The sequence below is a fragment of the Terrapene carolina genome, unplaced genomic scaffold (genome assembly GCF_002925995.2).
Source record: "Terrapene carolina triunguis isolate 2854851 unplaced genomic scaffold, T_m_triunguis-2.0 Scaffold374, whole genome shotgun sequence".
NCBI lineage: Eukaryota > Metazoa > Chordata > Testudines > Emydidae > Terrapene > Terrapene triunguis.
In genome coordinates this window covers 119,089-146,703 of record NW_020664725.1, presented here as the reverse complement: position 1 = coordinate 146,703, position 27,615 = coordinate 119,089, and the positions used below count along the sequence as shown (strand labels likewise).

Genomic DNA, 27,615 nt, shown 5'->3' with positions numbered 1-27,615 from the left:
CGCCCCGGCTCTGGGAGGGGCATAGGGTCTAGGGCTAGGACTCTTGGGTTCTCTCCCTGGCTTTGGGAGGGGAGTGGGGTCTATGGGGTTAGAATGGGGGGGGGGGTTAGGACTCCTGGGTTCTCCCCACTGAAGCCTGCCAAAGCAAAGCCCTAGCCCCCAGTAGGGGGGCTGTGATCCCCCATGCAGGGAGGAGAGGGAGCCCCTGGGGGTGTAGATTGCTGGACTGGCCCTTCACAGATCTCCCACAGGGGAGGGGTGCTGCTGGCCTCCTACAGAGCCCCAGCTGTGGGGGGATGCAGGGACACCACCACCGCCCCCCATGCCCTGGCACAGCGGGAAGGGGAACTGCATCTTTTTGCAGGCAGGAAATGGAAAATCCTCAGTCCCGAGCAGAGGAAGGGCAGGAATTTGGGAGGGGGGGGGGAAGGGTTGCCCTGGCCCCTCCCAGCTCCACATTATACCAGCACTAAGGAACTGAGATAGGGAAACCGAGGCAGCGGGAGAGGATGGGACCGAGCTAAGTACACAGAGCTAGGGATAGAACCCAGGTGTCCGAGCTCCCAGCTGCCCCCACCCCACTGGCTCTAACCAATAGACCTCACTCATTCTCTGCATCTTAGACCCTGTAATGCCCCAGGGTGATTCCCTGCCAGCTCTCTGGGGACTGCGCTGGGGCTGTCAGGGCTCTGCTACCTTCGGACTGGCTGGAGAGCCCCCTGAAGCAGGGGCAGGGCTCCAGCACCGGGCTGCCCCAGGATCAAACAGCTGGAGGGAGGGCACAGAAGTGGGGGAACGTTGCCCCCCCTCATTCTTCTCTTCTGCAGACTAAATAATCCCAGTTCCCTCAGCCTCGCCTCATAAGTCATGTGCTCCTGCCCCCTAATCATTTTTGTTGCCCTCCGCTGGACTCTTTCCAATTTTTCCACATCCTTCTTGTAGTGTGGGGCCCAAAACTGGACACAGTACTCCAGATGAGGCCTCAACAATGCTGAATAGAGGGGAATGATCAGGTCCCTCGATCTGCTGGCAATGCTCCTACTTATACAGCCCAAAATGTCGTTAGCCTTCTTGGCAACAAGGGCACACTGTTGACTCATATCCAGCTTCTCATCCACTGTAACCCCTAGGTCCTTTTCTGCAGAACTGCTGCCTAGCTACTTGGTCCCTAGTCTGCATGGGATTCTTCCATCCTAAGTGCAGGACTCTGCACTTGTCCTCGTTGAACCGCATCAGATTTCTTTTGGCCCAATCCTCTAATTTGTCTAGGTCCCTCTGTATCCTATCCCTACCCTCCAGCGTATCTACCACTCCTCCCAGTTTAGTGTCATCTGCAAACTTGCTGAGGGTGCAATCCACGCCATCCTCCAGATGATCATTAATGAAGATATTGAACAAAACCGGCCCCAGGACTGACCCTTGGGGCACTCCGCTTGATACTGGCTGCCAACTAGACATGGAGTCATTGATCACTACCCGTTGAGCCTGATGATTTAGCCAGCTTTCTATCCACCTTATAGTCCATTCATCCAGCCCATACTTCTTTAACTTGCTGGCAAGAGTACGGTGGGAGACCATATCAAAAGCTTTGCTAAAGTCAAGGAATAACATGTCCACTGCTTTCCCCTCATCCACAGAGCCAGTTATCTCATCACAGAAGGCAATTAGGTTAGTCAGGCATGACTTGACCTTGGTGAATTCATGCTGACTGTTCCTGATCACTTTCCTCTCCTCGAAGTGCTTCAAAATTGATTCCTTGAGGACCTGCTCCTTGATTTTTCCAGGGACTGAGGTGAGGCTGACTGGCCTGTAGTTCCCTGGATCCTCCTTCTTCCCTTTTTAAAAGATAGCACTACATTAGCCTTTTTCCAGTCATCCGGCTCCTCCCCCAATTGCCATGAATTTTCAAAGATAATTGCCAAAGGCTCTGCAATCACATCCGCCAACTCCTTTAGCACCCTTGGATGCAGTGCATCCGGCCCCATGGACTTGTGCTCATCCAGCTTTTCTAAATAGTCCTGAACCATTTCTTTCTCCACAAAGGGCTGGTCACCTCCTCCCCACACAGTGCTGCCCAGTGCAGTAGTCTGGGAGCTGACCTTGTTCGTGAGGACAGAGGCAAAAAAAGCATTGAGTACATTTGCTTTTTCCAAATCCTCTGTCACTAGGTTGCCTCCCCCATTTAGTTAGGGGCTCACACTTTCCCTAACCTTCTGCTTGTTGCTAACATACCTGTAGAAACCCTTTTTGTTACTCTTAACATCCCTTGCTAGCTGCAACTCCAATTGTGATTTAGCCTTCCTGATTTCATTCCTGCATGCCTGAGCAATATTTTTATACTCCTCCCTGGTCATTTGTCCAAGCTTCCACTTCTTGTAAGCTTCTTTTTTGTGTTTAAGATCAGCAAGGATTTCACTGTTAAGCCAAGTGGTCACGAGGCTTTTTTGGGGTGTGTGGAAGCTTGCGCCTTTTCCCCCCCACAGCCAAAGCTGTGCCAGCGGGGGGATTCCTTGTCTGCACTGGTCAAGTCCCTGCCTGCTGTCCCTGAAGGGGACCTGAGGTGGGTTTTGGGGTGGGAGCAGGGGGGGGCCCACAGGTCCCTCTTTCTCTCGCCACCTCAACCCACTCACCTGTCCCCTGGGCCATGAGGCTCACGGAGAGCACTAGGTACCTGGCTCCTGGGTGAGCAAAACAGTTCCAATCCCTCTGGGGCATGCCCCCCCCCACTGCTGCTTCCAGTCTATGGGGTAGACAGGCAAGTAACGGATGGCAACGCAGAGTGGTGCCCAGCACCCACCAGCTGACTCCGCGTTACCTCAGGGGGCATCGTCCCAGAAGGTGCGCTGAGAAACCACTGCCATGGCCTTGCCCATTCCCAGGGATCTGGGGTTTCCCTCTGTTCCCGGCGTGCCTGGGAGGCGGATGTGAGTGGGGCCACTGACTTTTTTGCGCCCTCCAAACCCCCGTGCACCATCGCGGCCACACACTTGCATTGAGCTCCTTGTCCAAGGTTGGTCGCCCAGCTGATCCCCATCATTCCCCATGCACTGAAGTAGCATGGAGTCGGGGAGGATGGTCCCGGCGACCAGGGCAGACGGCCAGCCGCGTGGGCACAGTCTCGGAGGGGTGGCTCGGGTACACGCACGGAGGAAGGCACTACGGTGGCTCGGCAGTGGACCACGACTGATGGAGGAGACCCCCCCCTCCATCGACCTCACCCCCCACAAGCCGGTGACCCTTTACGAGACAACGTGGTGACATGGCATGGAGGCCATGGCCGGCTTCCAGGCAACCTGCTAGAGAAGAAGTCAGTGACCCAGACAGGGACGGCAGCAGGGGGTTAACTGGGGCTCCAGCGAGAGGGTGGTACGAGGGTCCCACCGATGACGGCAGCCACCCCCCTCCCACGGCCCGCGCCAGAGGTGTGCATGGAGCTGGCCCGTCGGGTGTGGTGGGGACCGCAGTGCACCCCTGCTCGCTCTTGCGACCATAGAATTATAGAATATCAGGGTTGGAAAGGACCTCAGGAGGACATCTAGTCCAACACCCTGCTCAAAGCAGGACCAATCCACCGGCCCCGTCAGCAGGACAAACCTGGAATCACATCCGAACTCCTGGTTCTCTTGATTGGCCGAGGTGGCTTGGGGCAACCCCTTCTGGACATCCGTGAGACAACCAGCCATCAGGTCAACCCATTCCCTTGAATGGGGTTGACCTGGTGGCTGAGTGAGGACTGTGAATGTTTCCCCAGGGTAGACCAGACTCGGCCTGATGGTCAGGGTCCCAACCAGGCAGGGGAGCCACTAGAACCGTTGTGGGAAAAAAGGATCAGGCCTGCTGAGCCCAGGACCCGGCCACTAGGCAAGTTGCCCAGGTCTCACCATCCCCGGCTGCAGCGAGGGGCTGCTCCCCGCCATGGACAGGCTCGGGCCCCTGGAAGTCCAAAACATTTTTCTTTTCCTTTCTCCCGCCGCTGAGGAGGGCTACCCAGGGAGGGGGCTCCAACGGCTGAAGGGAGCTCTGGGTTGACCTGGGGGCTGGACTGTCCCAGGGTTGACCTGATGGCCACCGGGAGCTGGGGTTGACCTGATGGCCAAGTGGGAACTTAGACCTTTTCCCCGGGGCAGATCAGACTCGGCCTGACGGTCAGGGTCTGAACCAGCCGGGGGAGCCATTGAAACCATTGTGGGGAAAAACAGGATCAGGCCCACCAAGGCCAGGACCCGGCAGCCAGGCAAGCCACTCGGGGCTCACCGTCCCTGGCCACAGCGAGGGACTGCCTCTCCCCCTCCCCCTGGATAGGATCAGGCCCCTGGAAGTCTGAAAAAAAAATTTCCCCGGCGCCTCTGAGGAGGGCTCCACAGGGAGGATTCACGGAGGAAGTCTGACGGCCAAAGGCAGCTCCGATCCCCACCTCCCAGCCAGGTCCAGCCCGGGGGCCCTGCCACACGGCAATGCGACCGGGGCTTAACATTCCTAGACGCAGCAATGGGGAGGCGGGGGCTCCCGCAGGACACGATCAGGCCCCTGGAAGCACGATTTTCCCCAGCGCCTCCACCCCATCCCACCTCACACAACCACAGCACGTGTGTCCGTGCCAGGCTCCCCGGGGAGGACTCTGGAAGGGGCGCCCCAATTGTCAAAGGGGGACTCCCGTCCCACTCTCCTGCCCCAACGGAGCCCAGGGTCGGGGGACGGGGCAGGGGGAGCCCAGGGTTCGGTTCGGCAGGCCCTGGAGTCAGTAAGGAAAAGTGGGCAAGGAGGTGTGGAGCCGGGTGCCTACAGCCATACTGCACTGAACGCCCCCGATCCCGTCCGATCTTGGAAGGTAAACCATCCCGGGCCTGGCTAGTACTTGGATGGGTGACCGCCTGGGAATCCCAGGTGCTGTAGGCAGCTTTTCCCTATCCGAGCAAGCTCTCTCGTTTTCTTTCTTTCTCCCCGGTGCGGTGTCAGCATTTTCTTTGTTCCTTCCCCTCTGTCCGCCCCAGCGGAGGCCAACGCCTCGCCGAGAGGACGCGGATCTGCCCAGGGAGGAGGACGGGGGCCCCAGAAAGCTCCTCATTGCTCCTGAGCCCCTGGCTCCGCTAAGTCAGAGGTCACAGCTGGAGGTCACGGGTCTGGGCAGTGGGTGTGCGGCTCCCCCGCCCAGCTTCCTCCACCGGGGGGACACAGCCCCCAAAGTTGCAGAAGGCACCCCTGGCCCTGGGGCGGACTCACCCAGAGTCGCTTGCCCCCTCCTGCACCCAACTGCTGGCCTGCAGAACGACCACAAATCCTCCAACGGCCACCCAGGCGAGGCCTGGCTTGGCCGGCCTGGATAGCGGGTGTGCAGCCTCCTCCACGGGGGACCCACAGCCCCCAAAATGGCACCCCCAGCCCTGGGGCAGACTTGCCTGATGTCGCTCAGCCCCCTGTGCCTCGCCGCCGGGAGCAGGCACCACCCCAGAATCAGCGGCGGCCAGCCACGCCAGGCCAGGACTGCCTGGGTTCTCCCCTCCTGTGGACATCCGTGATAGTACCACGATACTACCAGCCATCAGGTCAACCTGTTTGCTAGACTGGGGTTGACCTGGTGGCCCTTTTCCCCAGGGTCTTGACCTGATGCCCGGCCCGACCTAGACCGACTGCCAGGCCCCGGCCACTCAGGCCTAGCTGAGCATGATAAGCGCCTGGGGCTGGGGAATCAGGCTCCAGCTCCCCACCTCTCCCTGGTTTCCTCTGCAGGGGCCCCAGACCAAGCCGTTGGAGGGAGCCCTTTGACCCCATGAGAACTGTGGGATGGTGCTCCTGCTGCGCCTCTCTGCCTGACCTGGGTGCTCCCTTCTCAGCTTGGGACACAAGCTTCTGACCGGTAGCAGGATCCAGTCCAGGGACCCCCTGCCCCCCCAGCTGCTCCTCCTTCTCTCTCCCCGGCCTCAGTGCTCCATTGTCAGTCTTGGAAGCTGCCTCTCAGCGGTGGCAGCACTGTGTCCAGGGACCCCCAGCTCCTGCCCCTCTCTCCCCGGCCTCGGTGCTCTGTTCCCAGCCTTGGAGGCTGCCTCTCAGTGGTGGCAGCATTGCGTCCAAGGACACTCACTCTCCAGAGGCTGATTATAAAGCCTGACACCCCCCACCCCCATGACGACCCGACTTTCTAGGGTACAACTACTAAGCCTCTCCTTGCACCGCCTGAGGGACGACTACTAGGCCTCCCCCTATACTGCTTGGGAGACAACTATTAAGCCTCCCCCCAGACCTGGTCCATCTTGACTATTAAGCTTTCACGGTCTGTATTCATACTGAAAATTAAGATGAAGTGAGCTTTTGCCCTTCTGCTCCACAGGATGTTTCTGTCCTCCCTGAGCTCGCCTGCATTACTGTTTGACAGGTGTACCGCCCCAGTCAAACTCCCCACCTGACACTGTCCCCGGAGAGGGGCGCGGCCGGCACTTGGAGCCAGAAGCAAGAGCGGGGCTTGCCCCCCTGGGTAAGTAAAAAAACGATAAGAGTAGTGGTATTTCACTGGAGGCCTCCCACTTATTCTACACCTTTCATGTCTCTTCACAGTGCCAGCCTAGAGTCAAGCTCAGCAGGGTGTCGGAGAAAAACAGAGTTCTCACTCTAAGGTTGGGTGCAGCAAGTTAGATACACTTTATTCTCTAGCAATTGCATGAAGGGAGAGAGTGCACTAGGACACAGGGTTTCGCCCACCTAGGCAAGTCTCTCTCAAGATAAACAATTAGAGCCAACTTTTATACCTTTTTTACAGACAATAATGAGCAACAGATGCATATTGTTTATACATATTCCTTCTTGATAACTTATTTCTCTCAACAATTTCTGCTATAGTCTGCATTCCATTTTTATCTTAACACAAGGTCAAAACAACCTGATTCTGCCAAGCCCATTCCCTTGGCTGTGGTTTCGCTAGATAGTAGGTAGGGACAGTGGGAATCTTGTTCATCCATTCATGCACGTCACTAATTAGATGACAAGGCATTTGGCTACTTATGTACAGGTGTGACTACCTGCCCTTTCCTGGTTACTATACGTGGCCAGTCCGCATCCAAGTCCAGTAAAAAAAAATTTTTTTAAATAGGATATCAATCCAAATGTATAAGTATTTATTAATGAGTTAAATCCACTATATTAAGGGACAGGTGAGTAAGTAGCAAATGGATATAGCGGTACTGACAACCAATAATCCATTAAAATTAAAATATGGAGAAATGACTAAAATTTAAATAATAGTAGGATACATGGAAAGGAGCTCCAGGATCACTATTTGTCACTGAACATAGCCATCATATCTGCAGTGGCATATAAAACAAGTCTGCAAAGATTTTCCTTAAAATTCTTACTTCTCTCAATTCCTAGGATTCTTAAATGATGGTCATTTCCTTCGCTCCACTTGCCATGAGCCCCAATTATGAGGCCAAAGAAGTGGACATTTCTGCTTCCCGATATCTTCTTAATGTCTTCCTCCAACTCGGAGAAATAGGCAACCTTCTTCCCGTGGGCTCTTTCCAAACTACTGTCATTATCTTCCTAATGAACTGTTACATCAACCACCACTGCAGCATCCCCTTTTACAAAAACAATACCTGGCTTTCGCAAATTCCCTTCTCTATTTCTCAAATGAGGTTCTACTATTGATTTCCATCCCAATTTGCAAACTTTATCAATTACCGCAGAGACCACCCTATTGTGGTCCGAGCATCCTTAGTTTTAAAACATTGCCCGGATATATGTGGTACTGTTTCCCTAACCTTTCCGCACCATCTGCACATGGCATTTAGTCCCTCTCTACCTCTTGCCAATGTCTCCCTTGTTGGATAGACATTAGCCCTTAACTGTAATGCGGCAATCAGCGAGGAAGATTTAATCATACAAGATCTTTTCAAAACTGAATTATTAATTGTATCATTTCTAAAATACTTGATACCTACCCCCTGACATCTCAAGTTACACCATCTAATAAATTCCTCCTCTCTCCACTTCTTAAGATTTGGTGTAGTGAATCAATAAGAATCAATATTTTATTAACTAAATTTTCACCGGCATACACAAAGGATAAATCTATCCAATCGTCCCTAGACACAATATGCCTTCTCCATTTACGAATGAGCATATTAGGTATTTGTACACTAAACTTAGTTAGTGCAAGCCCTCCATCTCTTCCCCTTGCATAAAATAACCCATCAGTGGTACTGTGTGGGAGATGTAAAATCTGTTTAACTACTTTCCTAACTAAAACATAAACTTGTATAAAATATAAGCAGGGGGCTCAATTAAAAGTAAATTATAAAACAACTTAGGTAAAATATACATTTGTAAAATCATCAATTTTTGAGCGGGTTTAAGAGAAGCCTTGCTCAAGCTCTCACTCCATTCAATCAATTTATCCTTAAGAGACATTCCTCCAACCCCTATCCAAGGGTCTATCCTTGCCTCCAAGTATTTTTCAAATTCTCCTGGATGAACATAGTCAATAATTTCAGTACCCAATTTCCAATTATCCTTGGGGTTGATCACATAATTCTTACATTTTGCTAATATGTGAAACCCTTTTTCACATTAACCCATGGATTAGTATTTCTAAAAAGCAGTCTAAAATGCCCAGATATTTAGCCATCCCCTGATAAGATCCACTTAAAATTGCCACATCATCGGCAACTGCCAATGACGTGACACTATTCCCTTGAATATAAAACCTCGAGCCCTCGGATTCCAATTTAGGTAACAAGGGATCAATGGCTATATTAAATAAAATTGGAGATAAAGGGTCACCTTGTTCAACCCCACTCCTTATTAAAATGGACTCGGTACTTTTATCACCCACTCAAACCCTAGTAATGAAATTATCATATAGGTCCCTAACAATTTCTATAAAGTGTTCATCAGTCCCAAATCTCTTCAGGCCAGACATGATATGCCCATGTCCCACCGAATCAAAAGCCTTAGCCAAATCAACAAATACTATGGCTAATTCATCTCCATTCTGCTTTGCTCCCCTTATTAAATTATCTAAAATTGAAATATTTGCTTCGCATCCTGGAGCAGAGATAAATCCTTTTTGTCTATTGCAAATGTTAACTGTAATCATCAATCTTTTAGCTAAATTTTTTGTATACAGCCTTATCCACACAGATCCTCTTGTTAATGGTCTCCATGAGGATAGTTTCATAAGTTCTTCCTCCTTTTGCACTTTTGGGATTAAAATAGTTCTATTTTCTTTAAAAATATCCGGGACTTGCCTATTTAAAAACCATACATTAAAAATCTTAGTGAGAATTAAAGTGTCCAAGTTAAAAATATCCCATAAGTCATTCACTGTAACCTTATCGGGGCCTGGGGCACTATCTTTACGAAACTCTCTCAGGACCTCCCTAACTTCATCCACCGAAATCGGATGTAGGTGAGTGTCCCTGACACTAGTTTCCTACCCTAACTTCTTTGTGCTGTCGTGGCTGCAAGTAAGAACCTAGCCCTAAGTGTCTGCAAGTGTGCTCCCCAACAAAACAACAAACCCCGACAATAAGGCACTTATTGGTATCAACTGGTATCAAAGTAGGAAGGCTGAACAATTTTTGAATAGCCTTGAGGAAATTGAAATATTATTAAAGGAAGATCAGATGAATTTGGTTGGGTGGGCAATGACAGAGAAGTTATGTAAGGCTGTGTCTACATTGCCACTTTCAGCGCTAAAACTTTTGTCATTCAGGGGTGTCAGGACCACTACGGACCTCCAGCAGAGTTTCCTCTGGCTTCACCCTGCCCAGGCATAGTTCACCATCTTTCGGGTCCCAGAACGTACGCTCATGCTACACCTCCCCAATGGGGCAGGTGAGATGTTAGAACAATTAAAAATCTACATGGGAGTGAGGGGGGCTCTCAGCGCCGGGGGAGGGGTGGAGATTTTCATGGAAGGGAGTTTAGGAGATAAATGAGAGGATTTCGCTCCAGCAGAGGGAGAGGCTTGGCAGTTTCATTTTTACCAAGTGAACCCCCCGCCACACACACTTTGCTCCCTGCTGCTGCTCCAGCTCAAACCCCACTGTCACCCCCAGCATGTGACCTACAGCTTCCTGCTGACAACACCCTTATGTATCAGACACAAAATGCCCTAGACTGCCCCTTCTCCCAGTTGTGCCCTCCCACGACAGAGCCCAGGACAACCCATACCTAGCTGGATCTCGTGACAGATGAGTGAGGATGCGCGTTGCTGACACAAGGAGCCAAGTGTGCAGGCACCCAAGCAATGTAATAACTGTGTAAGTTCGGTGGACATAATTCTGTAGTACAGACATTACCTTAGTATTTCAGTCCGTGCATTGAGATGTGAGCGTAAAACATCCACCCACAAATGCAGCAATTGAAATCCCCCAATTTAATATCTCTGCCCTTCCCAGAAAGTCATAAAATTCAGTTCATTCTTGGTAGCAGAGGGAAAATTCAAGTGACGCTAATGTTCACGATTGATTAAATAATGTTTAGAGTTTAATTAATATAATAGAAAAATAAATAGTGATTCCTCGACACAAGGTGAAATAGGAACAGAGACAAACCTTGTCCGTAAAGTCTCTTTTCCCCAAAGATCCTCAAAATATTATTAATTCCCACCCCACCTCCATAGGACGTCTGTGCAGGTTAAGTGCCCTGCATCCAACTTCCCATTAGAATTGCCCGTGTTGGACATTTCCAGACCTGGACATTGGTGAAATACAGAATTTGAACAGCAAACCTGGCTCCTTGCACCAAGAATGATGTGGGGTTTTCTACCTGTCACTTTCTCCTTTATAATACCACAGAGAAAGGTTTTTTTCAAAAGCCAAACCATCCCCCCACCATCCTCAGTCAGCCAATGAACTAGGGGAAAGGTTATAGATAGCAGAGACCTTAGAAACAGTTAAGTAACAACAAGCCCACCAGACAAAGTGGCCGAGTAGTTAAAACAATAGCCTGCTAATCTTTTGTCATCCTTGTGAGCAGGAGCGGTAGAAGCCCCCTGAAAGTGTGGGGGCCACAGGCTCCCAAACTATGGCCCCACCCCCCGTGCTGTCCCCTGAGGCCCCATCCCACCCCTTCCCCCTAAGCTCCCACCCTCCCCCAAGATCCCAACCCCACACCGCCCCATCTCCCCAAGATCCCGCCCCCCCGCTTGCTCCTCTCCACTCTCCCACAGTCCCTTGCCCTTATGGCCAGTACAGAGTTGGACGGCATAGTCCCCCCACCTTTAAAAGTTTGGAGCCAGGCTCCCCTGCCTCCCCCCCGTTCCAGTACCCCTGCTTCTGGGACTATTTTATTCTTCCCCCATCTCTCTCAACTAACCATTTCCCTCCTTCAGCTCAGTGACAGCCCCACACTCTTTGCTTCCTACACACACAGATTCACACACAGACCTTGCAGGAAAACCTCACCAAGGAGTCAGAAGCACCTGAAGTGCTGGAAAACAGAGGAGAACTGATAGTGGGACCCAGAGAGGTTCCCCAGCAGATTAAGGAGATCACCTGCTGCCCAGTATCATCAATTTTAGGGAAGAACCAATTGGCATTGCTTTTGGGAAGCTGCCTTGAATCAGATATAAAATCATTATTCAATCTGAGATACGGTTACAGTATCCACAACCCCAGTGTCACAACTATTGAAATCGTTTGGTCCTTATATTTTACAAGCCACAGAAATAAAGGGATTTTAAATAAATCCCTTTTCAGAGTCAATGAGGACCTAAGGCTGGTCTACACTAGGGGGAGGGATCGATCTAAGATACGCAACTTCAGCTAAGAGAATAGCGTAGCTGGAGTCGACGTATCTTAGATCGACTTACCTCCCGTCCTCATGGCACGGGATCGATGGCCGCGGCTCCCCCTTCGACTCCGCTTCTGCCTCTCGCCCTGGTGGAGTTCCGGAGTCAACGGAAAGCGCGTTCGAGGATCAATTTATCGCATCTAGACGAGATGCGATATATCGATCCCCGATAGATCGATTGCTACCCGCCGATCTGGCGGGTAGTCTGGACGTACCCTGAGGTATCTTGGGTCTTTTCATTTCTTAGACTCTGGCACCATCGTGTGGCCATTTAATTTTACTCCTTATAACAGTGGTCACCAACCCGTGGATTGCGATCGACTGGTTGATCCTGGAGCCTCGGCCAGTCAATCGCAATCTCTGGGCCGCTAAAGGTCCAGCGGAGTAGTGGGGCTCAGAGGCTGCCTGCCTGCCTGCCGTGGTCCCATGCCGCTCGAGAAGCGCCTGGCTGCTGGCACATCTCTGCGACCCCTGGGGGAAGGGATGGGGGGTGAGGCAGCTCCATGAAGAGGCGTCCTTACCCATATGCAAAGTACGCAGCTGCGTAGGGCACCAGGAAACTTGGGGCACCAAATTTCCTGGTGCCCTGCGCAGCTGCGTACTACTCCAGCCCCTGCCTCACCTCGCTCCGCCTCAGCCCTGCCCCCATCCTGCTCCGCCCCAGCCCCACTTCTTCCCGCTCCTGAGGACTGCAGCAGGGCTGGGCCTGCACTCACTGGCAGAGGGAAGTGCAGGGACCTGGCCCCAGCCGCGCTGCTAGTGAGTGCTGGGGGGTGGTTCCCCCCTTCCCCCTAAGCCAGCCCTGCCCCCCCGTGGAGGCCTGGGGCCAGCCCTCCCCACCCTTGCGGAGGCCTGGGGCCCGCTCCCCCCCCACGGGAGGGGGTGGGGGAGCTGCGTAGGGCTCCCGATTAGCTAGGGACGGCCCTGGCTCCATGTGCTGCCCCCGCCCCCAGCACTGTTTCTGCAGCTCCCATTGGTCAGTGGTAAGCGCCTCCCAGCCGGAGTCTGCACCTCACACCCCCTCCTGCACCCCACAACTCTGCCCCAGCCTGAAGCCCCCTCCTGCACCCAAACTCCCCCCAGAGCCCCCTCACCCCCTCCTGCACCCCAACACTCAGCACCAGCCTGGAGCCCCCTCCTGCACCCAAACTCCCTCCCAGAGCCTACACCCCTCACTCCTGCACCCCAACCCCCTGCCCCAGGCTCAGCCCAGAGCCCCCTCCCACACTCCAAACCCCTCAGCTCCAGCCCAGAGCCTGCACCCCCTCCCACACCCCAAGCCCCTGCCCCAGCCTGGTGAAAGTGAGTGAGGGTGGGGGAGAGCAAGCGACAGAGGGAGGGGGAAATGGAGTGAGCGAGGCGAGACCTTGGTAGATCCTGGGTTGATCTTAAGTTCAAAAAGTGACCTTGTGCATGAAAAGGTTGAAAACCACTGCCCTACAACTAAAAGATTTATTTTGCAAAGAAATATTCTGTCCCTGGGGAAAACCCAGGAGCGGAGGCTGCATTCATTTTATCTACAAAAAAGGGATTGAGATATTCCCCGGGCCCCTCGATCGCAGGCAGCCTGTCTTTTGTGGTGCTGCAGCCCATGCAGCTCAGACCTTGGCTACACTGGCGCTGTACAGTGCTGCAACTTGCTGCGCTTGGGGGTGTGAAAACACCCCCCCCAGCGCAGCGAGTGCAGCACTGTAAAGCGCCAGTGTAATCAGCGCCTGCAGCGCTGCACGCTCGCTCGCAGTACTGCAAGCTATTCCCCTCGGAGAGGTGGAGTACTTGCAGCGCTGCGAGAGAGCTCTCGCAGCGCTGGCGGCGCGACTACACTCGCGCTTCACAGCAATGCTGCGGCTGTGAATTCTGAAGTGTAGCCAAGGCCTCAGTCCCAGCCACCACTTGCTGATGATGCCCCCGAGGCCAAGCTGGGTAGGGTGTAAAGCCCTTTCACTCTGCATTGCCTAGTTTCCAAAACTTGGAGGGACTTCAGCTGCTTATGTCCTGTGGGACCCTCCATCCCACTCCCAACTTAGCTCCTACGTGTCCAGGGGCTCTGCTCCCAGGAGAGGGACATTGCAGGGGGCTGGGTCCCTGTTTGCCTTTTGTCTCTTAACATGCACCAGGGTACCTAGAACTGGGTGTCTGAATACCCTGTCCCTGTGTGGAGCTGCCACTCACCGTCCTCTCCTTTGCCACATCTCTCATTGAATCCAGCATTTCTACTGGCCAGCATCAGCATCCCAAACACATCGCACTTGCCTTCTCCTGCCACAGAGACAGTGTCCCTGCCGCGTGTCAACGGCCAGAGTCTCTGCGAGCTCAGCACTGGCTGCCCCTCTGTAGCCTTGGCACCTAGACTGTGCAGCTGGGACCTTCCCCCCCCCCGGGCTCAGGGATCCCCTCCCCCCTCCGGTCCCCTTCATCATCGGCCACCCCCGAGCAGCGCCGGGGCGGGATTCTCACTAGGGCCAGGGGGACTGAGCAGCACAAACCCCCCTGGCTCCAGGGGGCTGGGGCCGCCTCTGGCTGCCAGCAGGATTCAAAGCTGCGCGGGGGAATCTCAACGGCTGCACCGTGCGCCCGGGACAGCCGGCCGAGGGGTAGCGAAGCCTCGGGGTCCGGGGAGAAGGAATCGGGGACTGACCCCACGGGCAGTACTAGCGCGAGCGCAGCGGCTCCAGCGCTGTCCAGCCCCGCCCAGGCGCGTGTCCCCCCCCGGGAGCAGATCCCCAGGGGCTGCGAGTCAGAGCCTCTATCCTTCCCGCCCAGCGCATACGGCCCCTCCTCCAATAAAAGGCCGAGTTTGACAGAGAGAACTACGCTTCCCAGTGTGCACCGGGAGGGGCCGCGTCGGCAGATGGCCCACTTCCGCTTCCGGCGGTATGGGAGCGCGCGTTGCCGGAGCAACTGGTTCGTCACTTCCGCTCTGAGAAGACCCAGGAATTACAACTCCCAGCCTGCCCCGGGGCTCTTTCGCCCTCTCGAGCCCAGGTAAGGAAGGGTCCCGGGATCAGCCTGACACCCCCCCCCCCGTCCGAGACCCCTGGCCCTGCGCTCCTCCCCCGGCCAGCGCCTGTCTCTCAGGCTCCTAAGGCGAACTCTTGTGTCCCGAGATCTCTGGGCCTGGCCCTGCTGCTCCCGGGGGGCTTGGGCAACAGCCCCCCGCCCCGCCCAGCCTCTGGCAATCGGAGGGATGGGGGGTCTCCTGCCTAGGGATGGCCTCACCCCCCCCTCCCGCCATGCCTCGTGTCCTGCCTCCCCGCGGCCAGTGCCAGGACTCCAGCCTCTGGCAATCGGAGGGATTTGGGGGGGGGGGGGGGGTCTCTTGCCTAAGGGGCGAGTCCAGGGGCTGGTGTAGGGCAGCGGTTCACTGGCATACCCAAGTTTCCGATCTCGAAATAGCAGCGTGTCGCAGCACATTCTGACTGAACGTGGCTAGTGACGTTCTCCTTTTTACCCCATAATTATAAAATCGATCAAGGAGAATGTAAACACTGTACTTACATTTCAGTGTATGGTGTATAGAGCCGTATGTACAAGTCATTGTCTGTATGGAAATTTAGTTTGTACTGACTTCCCTGGTGCTTTTTATGTAACCCAGGGGTTCTCAAACTAGGGGTCCGGACCCCTCCTGAGGATCACAAGGTTCTTACAGGGGGGGTTGGGAGCAGCTGTCAGCCTCCACCCCAAACTTCGCTTTGCCTCCAGCATTTATAATGGTGTTAAATATATAAAAAGTGTTTTTAATTTATAAGAAGGGGTCACACTCAGAGGCATTTTATGTGAAAGGAGTCACCAGTACAAAAGTTTGTGAACCACTGATGTAGCCTGTTGTAAAACTAGGCAATAATCTAGATGAGTTGATGGACCCCCTGGAAAACCTCTGCATACCCCCAGGTGTACATATACTCCTGGTTGAGAACCACTGATGTAGGGGAACCAAGGCCCACTCCCCGTACCGGTTTCCAACCCCATATCCTGGGAGGCTGGTTCGGCTTTGCTTACCTTGCATCAGCCTCAAATCAGCTTCACTGGGTCACCACTTCCTACCATGGCCCCATGGGCAGAAGTCAGAGAGAGGAAGTCTCCTCTCAGGTGTAAAAGCAGCAACAGCTCCATGGAGGGTCGGTGCTGATGGAGCAATTATTGACACTTTCTCTAGTCTCCTTTTCAGATTTTGCCCCATTTTCTCTTTAATTCTCCACTGTTAATTTAACAATCTCAGATTTGGGATATTTTCCCAACCATTTGACCTGCAGCAAATTTTACTCTTTGGAAAATTGTCCTGAATCATTCCCCAAATGAGAAGGGGCTTAATGGGTGCAGCTTGCAGAGCCCTGAGACACAGCTGCCTCTGGGGTGGCCATTTTCTGCCAGCAACAAGGCGAGGAAGGGGTCAGGAGGAAAAAGTTCCCAGTGGAGACTGTCCAGCCCAAGGTTACACAGTCCTGGCTACTGCTACCCCCAGCTGCCCAACACAGCTCCCCCCAGCTGCCAGTCACCTGTCCGCCCCTGCTGCTGCCTCCTCCCCACTGCCAGGGAGTTTTCCTGCTTCGTACTCCCCTCACGTACCCTCTTAAAGCACCTCCCCAAAGGGCTCCCTGCTGCCCATCTGAATGGTGTAGGGGTGGGTGGGTGGGAGGGAATTATTACTGTCTGTTTATTGACCTTCCATGTAAAATCCCTTCAATCTGTCTAACTACTCTCACTTAATATAAACTCTCTTCAGAGCCTAGGTGGTTCTCTCATTTTCAAATGTTTCTTTTTAGACCTATTTCTGCCCCAATTCTGAAAGATAGATATAAAATATCCTGTGTGCAGTGCTGTAGTAGCCAGGGTGGTCCCAGGATATTAGAGGCTGCCCCCTTGATTTATATACAAATGTTTGGTGTTATTCTCCATCCCATTCCTTATGAATCCTAACATGTTAGCTTTTTTGCTGGCAGCTGTGCATTGAGTGGAGCTTTTCGTTGATCTGTCTACAGCAACATGCAGATCCCTTTCTTGGATTGTGTAGCCTATAATATGTTCTGCTGACGTTGCTAGGTGTAATGCATGTTCAGTAGGGGTTTCTCCTCTCTTCCTTATTTGTATTTCCTCTCCCTACTAATGTTGGGGTGTGCTCCTGTAGGTTAGTGTGTTAATGATCTCATGTTGGTGTCATATGTGTCAATACGTTGCCATGGAACGCCTGTGGTCAGACATCCGTGGATGTTCTATCCGAAGGCCGGTGTTAGCTCATGTTCCTCTGGTCGGCTGGTGTCTTTACGGGCGAAAAGGGGTGACCCTTAGGCCATTTATCTGTGCCAGAGTTCATAGATCTCAAGCCTTATGCTAACTGCCGATGCCGGTGTTGTACATGAGACAGGCCTGTGGGTCCCTTGCATTACTGCTGCATGAAATAAATGCTAAAGCTAGCTATATGGGCTACAGTTGATAGTTTATTTACCACCCCGTAGAGTTTATAAGTACCTCTAGTTTTTCTCTCCAGTGTGCATTGCTTTGCATTTAGAAAGATAAGGTGGGTGGGGGAATATCTTTTATTAGACCCACTTCAGTTGGTGAGAAAGATACATTTCTGAGTTACACACAGATCTCTTCTTCAGGAGAATAGCCTAAAAATTTGCCTTCCTTTCTCTCTAGTTATCTATTTCTAATTTAATATTCCCTGAGATTTTTTTCCATGTCTCACTAATAATAAAATATTAACATAAAATATCCTCGTTTTTTGACATTTTTGAATATATTTAGAAAAGTTTTGCAGATGTTTCCCCATTTTCTCTCAATTTGTCAAATATGAAATTCACTCATATTTTACCTCTTTACTTACTATTGACTATCAATATAAAATGCTTCACATTTTTTCACTTTCTGCTCTAATTTGTGAGAATTGATCCAAAATTCTTCAGATTTCCACCCTTTTCTCTTTAATGACTTAACAGACATCAGCTGTCAGATTGTCTTTTTCCATGTAATTATTAAATGTCTGCTAAAAAGCATCTCGTATTTGGACATTCCCATGTTTAGTTGCAGGAAGTTCTTATTTTGGAGGGAATTTGTTGCCTTAGTCCAGGGGTGGGCAAACTTTTTGGCAGAGGGCCACATCTGGGTGGGGAAATTGCATGCAGGGTCAGGGCAGGGGGTTGGGGTGCGGGAGGGAGTGCGGGGTGTGGGAGGGGGTACAATGTGCAGGAAGGGACTCAGGGCAATGGGTTGGGGCAGAGGAGGGGTGTGGGGCATACCCTGTTTCCCCGAAAATAAGTCAGTGTCTTATATTAATTTTTGCTCCCAAAGATGCGCTAGGTCTTATTTTCAGGGGAGGTCTTATTTTTCCTGGGGCTTCGGGGCCTTATATTCCGGGGTGGCCTTATTATCGGGGAGGTCTTATTTTCGGGGGGATGCCTTATATTACAGCAAGAGGCAAAACTGGAAGTAGGTCTTATTTTCGGGGGATGTCTTACTTTCGGGGAAACAGGGTATGCAGTGCTGGATTAACCTTTTGTGGGCCCGGCGCCAAACATATTTGTGGGCCCCCATGGAGGCAATGGAGCATGGTGTGGGGGGTCAGCCAGGGGCATGGCCTGGCACGGGTGGCCCCGCTCTGCCCAGCCCAGTGCGATGGCACTATTTACAAACTGGCAGTTGACAGATGCAGTGGTCTGCCCATTCCTGTGCTGCCAGTATGCACCTTCCCCTTGGGGGCAAGCCCATGCTGTGCCACGCAGCCCCCCCTCCCCGATTTCCTATGGCCAGAACCCCCCAGACCCACTATGCTCAGCACCTCCCCTGACCCCCCCCAAACAAATGCACAGCATCCTGCACAACACCACCCTTGCCCAGCGCCCCCCTGCCCACAGCCCCACCACAACTGCCCAGCACCCCCAAGCCAGCACAAAACAGTTTCTATAGTACCTCACTGGTTGCTCAGAAGTTCAAACAACGCAGTTCCCTTAAAGTGCCCAGCCTCAGGCCTCCATCCAGACACACGTCAGATATCATATAAAAGAAAGGTTCTTCCAACCCCAAAAGGATCAGCCACATACCCAGGTCCAATTATAACTTAGATCTTGGCCAAAATACACACTTATAGCCAATCCTTATTAACTAAACTAAAATTTATTAAAAAAAGAAAAGTGTCGTTAAAAGATCAATATACATACAGACTTGAATTCAATTCTTGAAGTTCAGATACTTAGAGATGAGCTTGTAGTTGCCAAAAGTCCTTTTAGATATAGTCCATAGGTTATAGTCCAATGTCCATATTCAGGGTGACTCCAGTCACTGGGGATCTCAATCCTTATGGCTTAAGGTTTCCCCCTCTTGAAACCCAAAGCAGATCTGAGATGAAGAAGGATCATGTCCTAAGGTTCTTATACATTTCCAGCAGCCTTTTGGCCTGAGAAAACAATAGGCTTAACTCTCCTTCTCCCAAACATCCTGGCAATTAGCACAGGGTAATTTATCCATTAAACAGTTCAGATGCAGGTTACCACAACCTTCAAAGAGACACATAGATAATAGTATTTAGGAAGACACTTGAGGGAAATAGTATTAATACTCCTTTTTTGATCTTTGAAACAAAGCTATAGCAATAGATAAGACTTGTTTGCTTACATCACAAGACCTGAGCAAACATCTACCCTTTGATCTCTAACAATGCAGACTTCCATTTCAAAGCTCTATTCATTTAGATATTTTCCTAACAAATCTCTAAAGTTTGGCCATGGGTCAGGTCAGTGAGTTAATTAACTCTTTCTGGCCCTGTCATCTTTCAATGAGATATTATATCACACTCATAACATCACACAGGGTCCCACAGGTGGTGGGAAGCAGAGACTGCCCAGAGCCAGAGGTGTTCTGTGTCCAGCCAGGGGGCAGAGAGGAGCAGGAGGGTGGGACCAGGGGGTGGAGAGGAGCCCTTGGCCTGAAGAGCAAGTGATGGGCGGAGGGGAGCCAGCAGGCTGGCGGGGTCTTGGGACGCAGTGCAAGTGGAGCAGGCCGGGGCCCCTTCTGAGCATGGGCTCCATGGTAAACCTGGCACTGGGCGTATGAGGGGGCTCAGGGCAGGGATGCAGTGCAGGGTGCGGCAGGGAGCTCACGGCAGGGAGTTGGAGTGCGGGGTGCAGGAGAGGTTCGGGCTCCAGCCTGTTGCTGTTTACCTGGAGTGGATCGGGGGTGGCAGCAGTGCCTACCTGCCGCAGCCCTGTGCTGCTCCGGGAAGCAGCCAGCACCACATCCCTGCAGACCTGGGGGGAGGGAGGGGTTAAGAGGGCTCCGGGCACGATGCCCTTGCCGTGCCTCCAGGTACCTCCCCTGATGCTCCCTTTGGCCGTGGTTCCCGGCCAATGGGAGCTGCGGGGAGCGGTGCCTGGAGGCGAGGGCAGCGTGAAGCCCTCTGCCCACCACCACCAGGGGCCATAGGGACATGGTGCCAGCCGCTTTGGGAGCAGTGCAGGGCCCGTGGCACCATTGGGGTGGCAATCCCACGGGCCAGATCCAAAGCCCTGAGGGGCCGGATCCGGCCCCCAGGCCGTAGTTTGCCCACCTCTGCCATAGTCATTCTCCATCCCAGGGCTCCCCCCGACCTGTGTGAATGGCTGGCAGGGGCTGCTGAAAACTTCCTATCCATTTACCAAATACTGATATGAAATCACAACAAACTTTGCTTCTCTCCCCATTTTCAAAACTGGAGAAACTTCAGGTTTTGGAGAGAAAACTGTTGCTGTGAATCCTCAGAAGAAGGGGAGGGAATGAGGGAGGAGGAAAGGAGTCTGGCCTCATCCCTCCTGAGCCATGTTTCTGGTCTCACTGAGACCAGTGTTAATCAAGAGACACTTCAAGGAAGAACATGGAGTGACTCCAGATTAACATGGGAGCAAATAAAATCAGGACATGTCCCTGTGGGGAGGGAGTTTCGGTTGTTGCTAGAGGGTGGCAGGAAGCCCTTAGTCTCTGTCTGACTGTCTCTCTTAGGATATTGGGGTTGAGCTTCCTGGGTCAGACGCTGCTGCTTGCATTGTGATCTGGGAGCCCAGACTGAGCAGCTGCTGCTCCCCCGGTGGGGTCTGGGCTTGGGAGTGAAGCTTCCTTTGTGCCCAGGCAAGGTGAGGACTTTCTCCAGTTGTAATTAGCTCCATGGGCCAGCCCTACGTTCTGCCCACACCAACATCTGAGCCAGAGACTCCAGGTGATTGATAGAGACCTCAGGGAATGTGCTGGAGATGGGCATGAAAGTGACTCTGCACGAACAGCCCCTCCTCACCCTACATCTCTCCTCCCCTTAGCAATTGCAGGAGCCGATCCAGCCATAGGAGAGTGAACACCCAAGAATGGCTGTCTGTCCGCCAGAGGGAGCGGGACAGGAGATGGGAAACACGCGCAGAAAAAGGAGAGAGAGAGAGAGAGATTGATGGGGCAGTGGGAGAAATAATTGGGGAGAGAGATTCCCAGATCTCTAACTTGCCCACACACACTTACTGCACCATCCCTGGGCAGATTCACTTTCCAGTGAACAAGGTGAAGTGCAGGGAGAGGAAAAGCCAATTCCTGACTCTGGCTGTGCCCCCGGCTTTGGGAGTGTGCTGCCCCAGGGTCAATGTCAGGGTATTTCCCCCAGAGTCACTCCTTTTGCTCTGCTCTTGTCTTGTATTTGGTTCCCAGACTTTGTTACTGGGAGTGTTTCAAAATGTCTCGGCTGTTTAGTGCTGGTGGGATGGGCTGGTCAGTGCTATAATAAAATGACCAACATTTCCTCAGAATAGAATCAGAGAACTGTAGGGCCGGAATGAACCATGAGGTCATCTAGTCTAGCCCCCAACACTGAGGTGTTTGTCCAACCTGTCCTTAAAAATCTTGAATGGTGGTGTAGCAGTGTGGACTCACCCCTGCGGTGCCTCCTGCTGGTGACTTCCAGGAATTAGCTCATTCCAGCTCCAGAGCGCCCTCTGCAAGCCGGTGAGCCGCTGTCCTCTGGCCCCGTGCCCCTCCCAGGACCCCAGTGCCCCTTTCTCTGGGTGCTGCCCCCTGGCAGGAACCCCTCAGTCTTAGGGTCTCCCCTCCCCAAGGAACCCCCACCCACTATTCCCACCTCACCTCAGTATAAGGCTACTGCCAGTCTCCATCTAGCCCCACACCCTGGGGCAGACTGCAGTATCAGCCTACTCATCACTGGCAAGGTTGGGTTTGGACCTGCTGCCTTGGCCTACCCCTGGGCTGCCCTCTGCAACCGCCAGTACCTTTTAGCCCAATGTTAGGCCACAGCCTGGGGCTTTCCAGGCTGGAGCTCCCCAGCTCCTCTGCCTTTCCCCAGCCCTGCTCCACTCAGGTACCCTGTCTCTAGCTCCCTGCAGCCAGGCCTGTCTCCCTCTGAACACAGAGAGAGACTGTGAGTGGCTGGCTCCCAGCCTTTATATACAGGCCAGCTGTGGCCTGATTGGGGCATGGCCCAGCTGCAGCCACTTCCCCAATCAGCCCAGCTTTTAGAGCTGCAGCCCTCTGCAGGGCTGCTTTTAACCCCTGCAGCCCTCTTTCAGGGCTGGTTTCAAGCCCTCCAGGGCAGGAGCAGGTGTCTACCCCGCTACAGGTGGCGATTCCACAATGTCCCTTGGTAACCTTTTCCAGTACTGAACTAGCCTTTGTCACAACTGAGTCATATGGCTGGCTCAGATTCAATTTATGATCCACTATAACCTCCAGATCCTTTTGAGTAGTACTGCCCCCTAGCCAGTTAGTCCCCAGTTCGTAGTTGAACATTTGGTTTTCCTTCCTTAAGTGTAGTACTTTGCACTTGTCTTTATTGAATTTCATTTTGTTCATTCAGATGAACTCTTATTTATAAAGGTCATTTTGAATTCTAATCCTGTTCTCCAACGTGTTTACAACTCTTCCCAGCTTGGTGTCATCTGTAAATTTAATAAGCACACTCTCCACTCCATTATCCAAGTCATTAATGAAAATATTGAGTAGTAGCAGATCGAGGATTGGTTCCCATGGGACTGCATTAGATACATCCTCCCTGTTTGTCAGCGAGCCATTAGTAATTACTCTTTGAGAACAGACTTCTAAGTACACCACATTTTCCTAGTTTGCTGATGAGAATGTCATGGGGTCTTCTGTCAAAAGCCTTACTAAAATCAAGATATGTCATGTCTACAGTGGCCCCCTGAATCCATAAGGCCAGTACCTCTGTTAAAGCCAGAAATTCGATTGGTTTGGCATGATTTGTATTCGATAATCTATGCTGGCTATAACTTATCACTTTACTATCCTCTAGGTGCTTATACATTGGTTGTTTAATACATTTTTCTTTCTGGGTATCTAAATTAGGCTTGACTGGTCTTTATTTCCCAGGTCTATGTTGCTCCCCTTTTTAAAGACAGGTTTTATGTTGGCCCTTCTCCAGTCTTGTGGCACCTCACCATCCTCCCGGAGTTGTCAAAGATCATTGTTAACTATTCCAAGATTGCTTCATCTAATTCCTCAGGTACCCCAGGATGAATTGCATCAGGCCCTGCTGACTTTAATACATTTAACTTATGTAAATATTTTTTCAACTTCTTATTTCCCCATTGTGGTTTCTGTTCCTTCCCCGTCTTGGTTAAGAATAATTAAGTATCTGGTCACAATTACATTTTTTTTAGTGAATGTAAAAAGGCATTAAACACCTTTGTCTTGTTGATGTCATCTTCTTCTTCTCTGGTAAGTAGAGGACCTACACTTTCCTTCCCCGGTCTCCTAATATAATTTATAGAACCCTTATCTTATTGACTTTTTAGTGTCACTTTCAAGGTGAGTTACTTCATTTTGTGAGTTAATCTTTCCGATTTTGTCCCCACATGCTTGTGCAATTCTTTTGTAATAATCCATGGATATTTGTCCATGATGCCACTTTTTATAGGATTCCTTTTTATTTTCTGGTCATGAAAGAGTTTATGGTAGAGCCATATTGGCCACTTACTCTTCTTTCTGTCTTTCCTTCACATTGTGATCCTTTGCTGCTGCTCCTTTAATATTGTCTCCGAGGAACTGCCAGCCAGCTCTCCTGAACTCTTTTCTCCCTCTGAGATTTTATTCCCATGGGACCTCACCTACCAGTTCTCCGCGTTGGTTGAAGTCTGCCTTTTGGACGGCCATTGTCCTTATTCTGCTCCTCTCATGCCTTCCTTCTCATAGAACCGTGACATCGATCATTTTCTCATCACTTTTGCCCACATTGCTTTCCGCCTTCAGTTTCCTAACTCATTCCTTCATCCTCCAGTTACTGCTTCCATCCTCTGAAAGAAAACAGGTGGCCCCTGTACATTCCAAGAACTTATTGGACACTTTGTATTTGGCTGAATTCCTTTTCTAACAGACGTCTGGGTAGATAAAGCCCCTGCTCCTCCATTACTGTGTTTTGAATTGTTCTATTTGCATGATAGTCTAGAACATCAGTGTGCAGGGAAAGATCCTGGGGGGGAATTGTGCTGTGAAATGATTTCCTGTTCTGACATGTCCCCAATTGCCCTTTTTGCCCTAACAGGCTGCAGCGTAACATCCATGTTTTGCTCCAGCTCATTCTGTCCTTCCAGGGACCAGGGAAAGGAAATGGCTACAGTGGAGCTATTTGAGGTAGGGATTATCAGGGAGTTGCTGGTGGGTTCCCTTTGGAGGGAGAAGGGCAGTAAATACAGAGGAGGTGGGCACTTCTGAGAGGGCTGGTCTGGAAGTGGGAGGGGTCAGGAAATACACAGCGTGGAGAAAGGGACGGGGCCAGGACGTGATAAATCTGCTGAGATTTGTTTACTGTGATGCCTAGATCTCAGCAACAGATCCCTGTGGTTTGTGGGTGGGAATTCCCTAATTAGTCAAGCAGGAAACCCCCCCCATCCCCCCCCCCACACACACACACACCCCGGACTGGGTTAGGGAAACTTACCAGACTTCAATACTGGAGCCTGAACCTACTAGCCAGAGGCTGCTGTGAGAGATAAAGGGGCACCCACCAGTGAGACCTAGGGAAGATACCCCATCCCCTCCTATCCAGCTGCTGGCAATGAGGAGGGTGTTGCAATTCGCACCAGGGAGTTGTCCCTGGACCCTGCTGGGGGCTCCATCTCCTGTATTAGCCTCTGGCTAGTAGGTGGGTGGTGAATGTGAAGACTCCTTCCCTCTCTCTCTGCTGGGAGGAGTGGGGGTGCTCTTTTTCTCCCTTCCCTTTGATGCTTTCTGGCTGCTGTCATGTGATGGGGTGTGGGTGGAACTATGCTGTCTGCCTCCCACAGCTTCCAAGTGATTGGTCCTCCTCCCCTGTGAGTAGTGGGGTTGTCAGTAGGCAGCAGGTACTGAGTAAGGGGCTTTTGTTCTTTCAGGGGCCAATGGCCTTCGAGGAGGTGGCTGTGTATTTCAGCGAAGAAGAGTGGGCTCTGCTGGACCCCGCTCAGAGAGCCCTCTACAGAGACGTCATGCAGGAGAACTATGAGAACGTGACCTCTCTGGGTAAGGATTCCTGTCTCCTTGGTTATTAGAATGGGAAAGAAGAGTTAAGGTTCACAACACCCTCAATGCAACCTCAAATTGTGCCCTATTTCAGCAACACTCCAACAGGCCAATGACACATATACTAGCACTTTGCCCTGCCCTGCTACAGAACACTTTGGGAACAGAGCACAGGAGCAGGATAACACAAAGTCCAACACCTTCTCTTTGCTAAGGCAAAACTTGGCCCTGGTAATAGCCTCTGCAAGCGGTGATCGAAGGGGGGAGGGGAGGGCAGTTGGCTTACAGGGATGTAGAGTGAACCAAGGGGGTGGGTTTTCATCAAGGAGAAACAAACAGGACTTTCACACCGTAGCCTGGCCAGTCATGAAACTCGACATGAAGTCATTGTTGTTTCAAATTCATGCATTCTTTATTTATTAGTCACAGAAATAGGGGGATAACTGCCAAGGTAGCCCGGGTGGGGTGATGGAGGAGGGAAGGACAAGGCCACACTGCACTTCAAAACTTATTGAATGCCAGCCTTCTGTTGCTTGGGCAGTCCTCTGGGGTGGAGTGGTTGGGTGCCCAGAGCCGCCCTCTTTCCCCCCCACCCCCCCTGCATTCTTGGGCATCTGGGTGAGGAGGCTATGGAACTTGGGGAGGAGGGCGGTTGGTTACACAAGGGCTGCAGCGGCGGACTGTGCTCCTGCTGCCTTTCCTGCACCTCAACCATACGCCGGAGCATATCAGTTTGATCCTCCAGTAGCCTCAGCATTGCCTCCTGCTTCCTCTCATCACGCTGCTGCCACCTCTCCTCTTGATCCCACCACCTCTCATCTTGCGCATCCCTCCTGTCCTCGCGTTCATTTTGTGCTTTCCTGGACTCTGACATTGTTTGCCTCCATGCATTCTGCTGGGCTCTTTCAGTGCGGGAGGACTGCATGAGCTCAGAGAACATTTAATCGCAAGTGCGTTTTTTTCGCCTTCTTATCTGCGCTAGCCTCTGGGATGGAGTTGATAGTGGTAGCGCTGAAACATTTGCAGCTGCAGGAGGAAAAAAAAGGAGAGTTGGGTTGACCATTTAAAAGGAGGGGCTAACATTTTCGGGTTGACGTGCAGCACAAACTCAACTAATCCCCCCCTCACACCCAATTCTCTGGGATGATTGCTTCACCTCTCCCCCCACCGCGTGGCTAACAGTGGGGATGATCATAGAATATCCGGGTTGGAAGGGACCTCAGGAGGTCATCTAGTCCAACCCCCTGCTCAAAGTAGGACCAATCCCCAGACAGATTTTTGCCCCAGGTCCCTAAATGGCCCCCTCAAGAATTGAGCTTACAACCCTGGGTTTAGCAGGCCAATGCTCAAACCACTAAGCTATCCCCTATACATACAACCATATGATTTCTTTTCAGCCACAGGCACACAGCCCAGCAGGAACGGCCACCTCTGAATGTCCCCTTAATAAAATTCCCCTATTTCAACCAGGTGACCATGAATGATAACACTCTCCTGAGGATATCACTCTCCTGAGGAGAGATAAAGAACGGATGTTGCTTGACTGCATTCCAGTAGCTTTACTGGCCGCGAATACATCCTAAGTCTTCAGGGCAAATTAATCATTAAACATTCTTACTTTTAAACTTTGTATTATATTTACAAAGGTACACTCACCAAAGGGGCTTTCTCCGCCTTCAAGGTCCGAGAGCCTGGGTTGGGAGGGTAATGTATCCAGGGTGATAAACAGTTTGCCTGCTGTGCGCTATCTTCCTCATCCCCAAAATCCTCATCCCTGTTGCATGAGACTCCCTTGCAGGAGTCCACGTACAGGGGTGGGGTAGTTGTAGGGGCACCCCTTAGAATTGCCTACAGCTCATGATAGAAGCGGCATGTCTGGGGGTCTGACCTGAAGTGGCCGTTTGCCACTTTGGTTTTTTGGTAGGCTTACATGAGCTCCTTAAGTTTCATGCAGCACTGCTGCGCGTCCCTGTTATAGCTTCTGTCCTTCATGCCCTTGGAGACTTTCAAATATTTTGGCATTTCGTCTTTTGGAACGGAGTTCTGATAGCATGGATTCGTCTCCCCGTACAGCGATCAGATCCAGTACCTCCCGTTAGGTCCATGCTGGAGCTCTTTTGCGATTCTTGGACTCCATAGTCGCCTCTGCTGATGAGCTCTGCATGGTCACCTCTGCTGATCAGCTTGCCACGCTGGCCAAACAGGAAATAAAATTCAAAAGTTCGCAGGGCTTTTCCTGTCTACCTGGCCAGTGCATCTGAGTTGAGAGTGCTGTCCAGAGCAGTCACAATGGAGCACTCTGGGATAGCTCCTGGAGGCCAATACCGTCGAATTGCATCCACACTACCCGCAAAT

The 27,615-nt window shown here is 51.8% G+C and overlaps 1 long non-coding RNA gene and 1 pseudogene across 1 annotated transcript; both read left to right on the top strand.

Moving 5' to 3' along the window:
• Window positions 1-4,777: 4,777 nt before the first annotated feature.
• Window positions 4,778-4,896, top strand: LOC112119003 (annotated as a pseudogene).
• Window positions 4,897-14,707: 9,811 nt separating this feature from the next.
• LOC113407784 lies at window positions 14,708-25,173 on the top strand. Its single transcript, XR_003370108.1, has 3 exons — window positions 14,708-14,775; window positions 24,305-24,393; window positions 25,134-25,173. It is a non-coding gene; the product is annotated as an uncharacterized LOC113407784 (long non-coding RNA).
• Window positions 25,174-27,615: the final 2,442 nt, after the last annotated feature.